This window comes from Tenrec ecaudatus, chromosome 10 (genome assembly GCF_050624435.1).
Source record: "Tenrec ecaudatus isolate mTenEca1 chromosome 10, mTenEca1.hap1, whole genome shotgun sequence".
NCBI classification, from domain to species: domain Eukaryota; kingdom Metazoa; phylum Chordata; class Mammalia; order Afrosoricida; family Tenrecidae; genus Tenrec; species Tenrec ecaudatus.
The window spans coordinates 69,909,061-69,917,147 of NC_134539.1; the positions used below are offsets into that span (position 1 = coordinate 69,909,061).

The window sequence follows — 8,087 nt, forward strand, 5'->3', positions numbered from 1 at the left end:
CAGCAGTGCATCGATAGGGTGTTTCTAGAAGTTCATCCCACATTCAGCAAAGGATGTAGAACAAAGGATATTATAGCCTTGGAAACTCTTAGAAAAGAGTACTTCTACACTGTTCTATAGGGTTGTTTGGAGGTGGAATTGACTTGGTGGCAACTGGGTTTTTAAGTCTCTAAAAAATGCATCTTCAGAGCCCTTAGATAATACCACAGCTAACCAGTGACAGAGTGGGTTATGCGTTGAGCTGCTAGCCACAAGGTCAGCAGTTTGAAACCATCAGCCACTTCAGAGGAGAAAGATGAGGCTTTCTAGTCCTACACAGAATTTTAGTCTCAGAAACCAAAGGGAGAGTTTTATCCTTCCCTGTGGGGTTTCTGTGAGTCAGAATCAACTTGACGGCAGTCAGTTTTCGAAACCAATGGCCAAACCTGCACTCTGATGTGCAGTTCTGACACAAAAGAGATCAGATCAAGTTGAAAATGACTTAGTGTTGAATTACAGCATTTTAAATTTCATAACACAGCTAGCCCAGTCACATGCATTTGTAGAGAATAAATGGCTGCCGTGTAAAATGTGGTAACAAAGCTAGATGGGTGATATGTACTCTGAACCAAGTGAAACAGCCCTCTGGAAGTTGTTAAAAGAGGATTCTTTCCTGGTTTGCCTCTGTTGGAGGCTCTGCCTAACGCCAAGAGACCACTGAGAACTGAGAAGAGCAAACAAGTGTTTGTCTTTGACCCTGAGCATCCAACTGCATGTGTCTGTGTGTGCCATTGTGTGGCCTACCCACAGTAAGTAAGGCATACGTGTTTCCAGTTCTCAAGGACAACACGAACAAGTGCAGTGGATAAGCATTTTCTTCTGAATGATGGAGGTAGCCATTTTAGTAATAAAAAAAAACTGAGAAAATGCATTTCTTTGGAGTTTTGTGAGCAGGATTGGTCAGAATTTCAGAATTAATGTTGGATGTTGTTAGCTATAGATCAATATAGATAACACTTTGAAAAATTGCTTGTTGTGTTTGGAGAGTGAAGTTTCCAGTCCAGGGTGAGAATGTAATGAAGCAGTAATAAGATCTGGCTTAAAGGTCAATGCACATTTGTGACTCAAAACCTGGGTGACTCTAGAAAAGTTATGTAATCATGAGGGCCTTCTTGAATGGAGAACCTTTCAGGATTGAAATGCTGGTGTTTGATATGGAGACAGTGTTTTAGCATTACTAACATACATAATAACCTTTGCAAAAGGCAATATTTGCAGACGTAGCATGTTCGGATACGTGCAGTTAGCAGTCATTTGGGATGTTAGTATTTCCACAATTGACAAAATCTAATGAAGTAGAATGGAAATTAACTCCACCACTAGTTTATTTCTGCAAGGCTGGCAATCTTTAACCTGGGATTCATGTGCCCATGGACATTATACGCGAAATATTGTTTGTTGGCAGAATTTCATGGAGATACATAATTCAAAGGAGATAGGAATTCCAAAACCTGACTGGCCTTCTTATGGAGATAACTGAGTACATCATATAATTGTGATATGCACCTGGAATGATAAATATGCCTTGTTTGGCTACTTCCTCTCTGAGATATTATTGATTCCATGGAATGAAAGGGGAAGTGAATTTGTGGGTCACAAACATAGTCTTTAGAAAAATAATCTTGCTTTGCTATCTTAGTTTGCTTTTTCCTGATCCCTACTTCCTTATCTGCCTCTTAAATACAGACTAAGGTTTTAACACATCATGTATTGCATGATGCCCATGTTTTGCATGATGCACATGTTTTACAAGTCAAGCAATGTGTCACTCCTCTTCTTGTAACAACACTTAAGCAAATTGCTTGTTATACAATATACATTATAATTGTTCTCAACTTCAAGGTCTAAATCTCCTCTCACAATCATGGCTGAATTGTCAGGACATTGCTCTGTTTGATGGAGAGAAATTAAGCATCCATATACTATTAGTTCCAAGGATAAAATGGAGAAGTTGAAATTTATTCTGAGTTTGTTCAGGGCAATAGCACTTCATTTCTGAATGATCACTCTTCCAGTGCTTACTTTCTCAGCCTTTTATTACTGATGGGATGTCTAAGGGTCAATATTTGAAACTTTCCTCATGCTTACAATCTCTTCTAATCTACTGATCCAGTTTCTGAAAATGGATGAGGTTTGCCTCAATCAGGCATAAGACTGGCCAAGGAGCTGCAATATTTTAGCAGAATCGTTATCAAACCAAAATGAACTGATTTGGAAAATAAACACACCTGGTGCTTAATTCATTCCCAGTAAATCGGATTACCTGAAAGAATCTGTAGTTTTAACAAGTGCTCCATCTCCCTTAAATGAAGTTTTTCTATTAACCAATCAGATTTTGAAACTACCCCTTCAAAATATTCTTATTTTCTTCTTCACAAACAAGGCCATAGCACGGAAGCAAGAGACGAGCTCGAGTAGTTCAGGACCTCGTTTACACAAGCCTCTGTAAATGTGGCTTTCTGCTGGATGTATTACCACCATTTTAAAGCACAAACACACACCACATCCTATTAGAACTCTTTGTTATCTTGTCCTATGCCCATGACACTATATCAGAGTAATTTTCCAAACGTTGACATAGGCGCAAAACCACTCAGCTCTGCTTGTTTGTTTTCAACAGTTTTCCTCGCACTTCATCCACAGGTCATACAATTCAATAACTCAATCATATCAAGGAAAGTACAATTATCACCACATTCAAATCTAAAACTGTTTCTTCTCTCTGCTTCACATTCCTGTTGACGAGCCACGTGGAGCCATGCTGATGGCAGCCAGAGTCCGAGAGATGCTTCACCACCATTGGATCCACAAGACTTTCCACCCACCAGCCTGTGATCTTCCTACATTCAGCATCACTGCGAGTGCGTACGTGAGTCTGAAGAAGAATTTATGGACTAGTATCAGACATATGGGCTAATATTGGAATTATGGAATTGATCTGGACTGGGCTGGGATGATTAATTAATATATAATTACTCTCTAATATAAAGCACTTTCTTACACATAAAAATATTTATTCCAGCCACAACTTCTAAACGTATAATTCAGTGCCATTGATTATATTCTTTGTGTTGTACAACCATTATTAATATCCTTTTCAAAACTATTCCACCACCATTAATATAAACCCAGTGCCCCCTAAGCAACAAGCCTTTCTCCTTCACCCAGGGTAAACACTGGTCAAGTTTGTTTTCTTTCTTTCTTTTTAAAAGTAATTTATTGATATAGTATTCATGTATATTTTGATGTAGTGTTTATTTCCATGGTTAAACCACTTTTTTTGGGGGGGGGGTTAAAAAGAGCTTTTTAAATACAACAGTATGAAAATATAACTTAAAAATATAAAAGTCAGAGAGCATACGGAAGACTTAAAAATCTAGGTTGTGTCCATTAGTCCCAAAGGTACCTGTAAGAAACCAACACAGAATCAGAAACGTGAGCATTGACAGCTGGAGGAGCTGGTTCAGAAATCAAGTTACAAAGCCATCGGGGTTGGGCACCGGGTGGCTCTCACGGTCCCTGCGCCTCGGGGACGGACGGATGGGCATGCCGCACGGAGGGGCGGGTGGTCGCCTTCTCCCACAGGCCACCCTGTCACACATGCAGGCAGGGGCTCGGGGTCCCCACGAGGTGGTTCGGGACAACAAACAAAACTCCTCACTTGCATATTTGGTCAGTGTTTGTAGTGCAACTGAAGTGGCCTCCACTGCCCGCGGGCCCTGGCCCCTGGCCCCAGGTGAGTCACAGTGGTCTGGGGCGGGCGGGGGCAGCGGGGGTAGTGGAGGTAGAGGGACGGGGGCTGCAGGAGGCCGAGGGTCACACGGGCAGCCCGAAGCGGTGCTTCTTTCTCACAGGCTTCGGGGCAGTCAGTCTGTGGAGGTCCTCGTCCACGTCCGACTGCTCCAGCTCGTCCTCCGCCGAGATCAGGATCTCAGACTCGGAGTCCTCATGGGAAGCGGCCCTGCGGTAGCGGACCTTGCTCCCGTTCCTTGCGTCCTGGCTGACCCCCCTCTCTTCCAGCTTGGCCTTCGTCTTCCCCTTCCTCATGAGGAAGTTGTCCACCACCCAAAACATCAACGCATTGACAAAGAAGGGCACGATGAGCATGACCACGGCCAGCTTCAGGTCCGGGTTCTCAATGGGGTTCAGAAGGGACACCTTTTTCCACTGAAGTATTAGGAGGATGAGGAAGACGACAGATTTTTCAAAAATCATGATGACGATGTAGAGGGCACACTGCCCAGCCCACGCTCCGCACTGCAGAGGGTCTCCGTACTCGCCGAACCGCAGGGACTCCCACTGCTGCCACTCCACCAGGACGCCAACGGCGCGCACGCCCGCGTAGATCAGCAGCATGCCCACGGTGGCATCCAGCAGGAAGTTGATGAGGTACAGAGAGCACGGGTCCTCCTCAGTGAGGTCCGCCAGGTACACATTTGCAAAGTGGATGAAGAGCATCCCGATGGCTTGTTTGGACGTGTCCAGGAACCAGATCCTCCACGGTCGCCGCTCGTGCTTTGGTTCTCGGAAGCGTTTGAGCATCAACGTGCTGTAGGCCACGACGCCGAGCAGCCCCTGCAGGAAGATGCCGAAACTGTGCATGAGCGCGCCACTCTCACAGCGGCCCGCCCCGGACACGGCCGTGGAGGGCGGCCCCGGCAGCCCGCGGCTCCCGTTCCCCGAGAGGCCCTGCATGGTGGGCCCGGCCAAAGGGGCGCGGAGCGCCGTGGCCGCCCGGCCTCGCTGCTTGCCCGGGCCGCGCGGCGGAGCTTGGGGCTGGGAGCTTCTTGGAGCCCCGGTTAAACCACTTTTTAAAAGACTTGTATATACATAATTAAATCGGTTCTGGTGCTCCCTCCCCACTCCTGCATTCGTTGTTTGCTCCCTGTGTTAGTCTGGGTAAACAAACCCACAGAAACGCATATGCATAAGAGAGAGTATTATAAAAAGGGTAAGTATACATTAAGAAAACATCCCAACCTAGTGCTGTCCAAGCCCATAAGTCCAACATTAGCCCATATGCCCAATATCAATCTACAAAGTCCTCCTCAATCTCACAAAACACACTCAATGATGCCTACTGCAGGAGGAAAGCCAAATCAGTGAGCGTGTAAGCATCTCAGCGCTGACAGGAGTCTCCACACAGTTGCTCTAGCACCCAGGGCTGCATTGGGGTAGGTCCATGTGGCTTCTCCTTAGGGATGTCTTGCAGGAAGTGAGCCTTGGAAGCTGAAGCAGGGAACTGGTTAAGGCAGCTGCACCCTGGTCCTACCATTACAAAGCAAGAGACCCGTGAATTCAAAAGGCTAGGCTTACTGAGCCATTTATCTCACCACCCTTCAATTAACACGCGTTTATTGGCCAGGTTGGCACAATAAACTTTAACTACCTCACTCCCCAAATCCCCCTCACAGCCCCATCCTTTGCTGCCCCCTCCACAACCCCAATAAACTATTGCACCAGTTATTGTCTCTTTGCATCCATTCCTTCTGTGCTTCACAAGTGGAAAATGCTACAGAAACAATAAAAAACAAAAACAACATAAAGCGACAATAAGAAAATAATAATAATATAAAGATAAAAATATAAATAAAGAGTAAGAAAGAAAATAGCATCCTCAACATTTAAAAGGTCAGAGAAGAAATTTCTGTCATGGAACAAGCGATAAATACTAAAGCAAACTCAGGTTGAGTCAAGAGGGAGGTCAACTGACCAAGTGTCATATCCTGGTTCAATCCACCATAATCAAGTTTACAATAACCTGTCTGATACTAAAGCTCTTTGAGTCCCTTGCCTCTGTCTGAAGGGATCTGCCAGAGGCTTAATCTGACTAAATAATTCTACAGATAATTTGGGGCTCCCACTGGGCTCCATAAACCTTTTGCAAATTGGGTGTTCACAATTTTAGCTCTGATACTTTTACCTTCATCATATTTGTATTGTACTATTGTCTTCTTTGGATCACAAAGGACAGTGTGCTTCTTCCATGTTATCCACTCAAGTTTTAATCCAAAAGGTTCCTCAAGATATAGCTCAGACATTTCACCGGAAAATTCCTTCCAAAAGGTAACTAATTATGCTGTTTTTTAGGGTTTAATGAAACTCAACAATAAGCCTCAAACAAGAAACGCAGTTTCTTTTTGTATTTATTAGTAGCACATACTGCTTACATTTCACAATGTCTTTGCCTGGAAACTCTACCCATTACACATCGATATTGTTTTCTTTACCATCTGCCTCCAAAGCTGTAGTCACATATCCCTATTTCTAGGGAAGGATCAAGTAAAGGCAGTGGGGATACAAGAACCATTTCCAGTGGTTGGAAGGGATGCCAGTCACCCCACGACTAATCACGGGTTCGATAGGCACAATTGTACGGTTGAGATATATAAATATTATGTTAAAGTCATTGAGAGCATGAGAAGATAGAAGAGATATTGAAATAATGGAGTAGTCAGACACATTTCATGGTAGCAATGCTCACCTCAGCCCTGTTTGGTGGTCCACATGGAGAGAGTGGGAAGGGAAGGAGGACAAGGAGAAAGGGAACAATGGAGTGAGGACGGAAGACGAGAGGGAGAGGAGCCAAGAGAGAGTTCTTTATTGCAAACACAGGCCTATATACCTTTTGGGGGGAGTGCAAGCCCATCAATTACAGGTAAAGACATATGTCACAGGAAGGGGTTTCACGATGGGTTATACAGCAATGAGAGGGAGACAATCTAGGGATATACACACAATAGGAAGAGGAGGGATTGGGGGTATACATGTGACAAGATGGGCGGATCCTAGATTCAGGATGGCAGCTTAAGTTTGGATGTCATTGAGCTGGTTTGACCTGTTCCCTGGCACCATTATCAGTAGGGTGTAAACTCCACCTACAGGAACCAAATCAATGACTGCAGGCCTTTAGAGAGAAGTAGCCCATTGTCCTCAACTGCAGGGAGTGAGGCCTACCATAGTCTGGGGACTGCCTCCAGGGAGGATGTCTCTATGCATCTGACCTCCACCCATATGCTAGCCAGAAGCCCCTAATGTTTGGCATGTCTTTGGGGGAGTCAAAGTTGGGGAAAATTCTCTTCATAATCCCACAATTTCCTTTTTCCTGGTGTGAGTTAGCTAGAAAAGTTCAGCAAGAATCCAGCTCAAGAACATCAGAGTGACCAACATACCCACTGTCAGGGCTCCATTGCACAACTTCGGAATGTTGTTCAGAATTTTAACAACACTCATCTTATTGCCATCGAGTCAATTCTGACTCGGCAACCTTTTGGTCAGGGCAGAACTGCTTCTGTGAGTTTCTGAGACTGTAACTCTTTCGTGGGGTAGAAAGCCTCATCTTTCTACCCTGGAGTGGCTGGTGGTTCTGAACGGCTAGCCTCGAGTCTAATGATCAAAAGATAGATACAGATATGTAGTTATCACTTATAACTGCTTTATTTTTCTAAATGAGATCTATGGCCACATGAGCATTTGCTAAGAAATACCAAAGAATTATTGGAATGTCTTTTGATTCCAAGAATGATGAGGCAGAGCCATTCAGGGAAGTGATTGTCCCAGGAACCTGGGAAGATTACCAGGGTTGGATAAGACGGTATGACCTTAACGGAGGAGGTTGAACCCCCTTGAGTGTATTTCAAAAGAAGAATGCAGTAGGAAGAGATCATGCACCTGGAAAATTGGTTAGACCTGGATTCTAGTCATGTCTTCAATTCTTAAGAGCTATATATTAATTGTGAAGATGGAGCAGGACCCAGCGGTGTTTCTTTCTGTTATGCGCAAGTTCACTATGGGGCGGATCTGACTCAAAGGCACCTAACAACAACATTTCATCTTGGGCCAGATATTTAACCCCTCTGTTACCTCACTGGAAAAATGGGCCACAGTAGACACTTTTATAGCCTTTTCAATCCAAATGAAATGTTCAAAGAGTTAAAAATAATATTCAACACAGTAGATGCTAATGCTCAAAAATATTGGCATGCTTTCTTTGCCATGCCACATTCCTTAGTCAAATTAAGAACGATCTGCGCTGCAACATCAAAATC

At 44.2% G+C, this 8,087-nt stretch overlaps 1 pseudogene; it reads right to left on the minus strand.

Annotated features, from left to right (window-relative positions):
- Positions 1-3,633: 3,633 nt before the first annotated feature.
- LOC142457999 (store-operated calcium entry regulator STIMATE pseudogene) lies at positions 3,634-4,829 on the minus strand (annotated as a pseudogene).
- Positions 4,830-8,087: the final 3,258 nt, after the last annotated feature.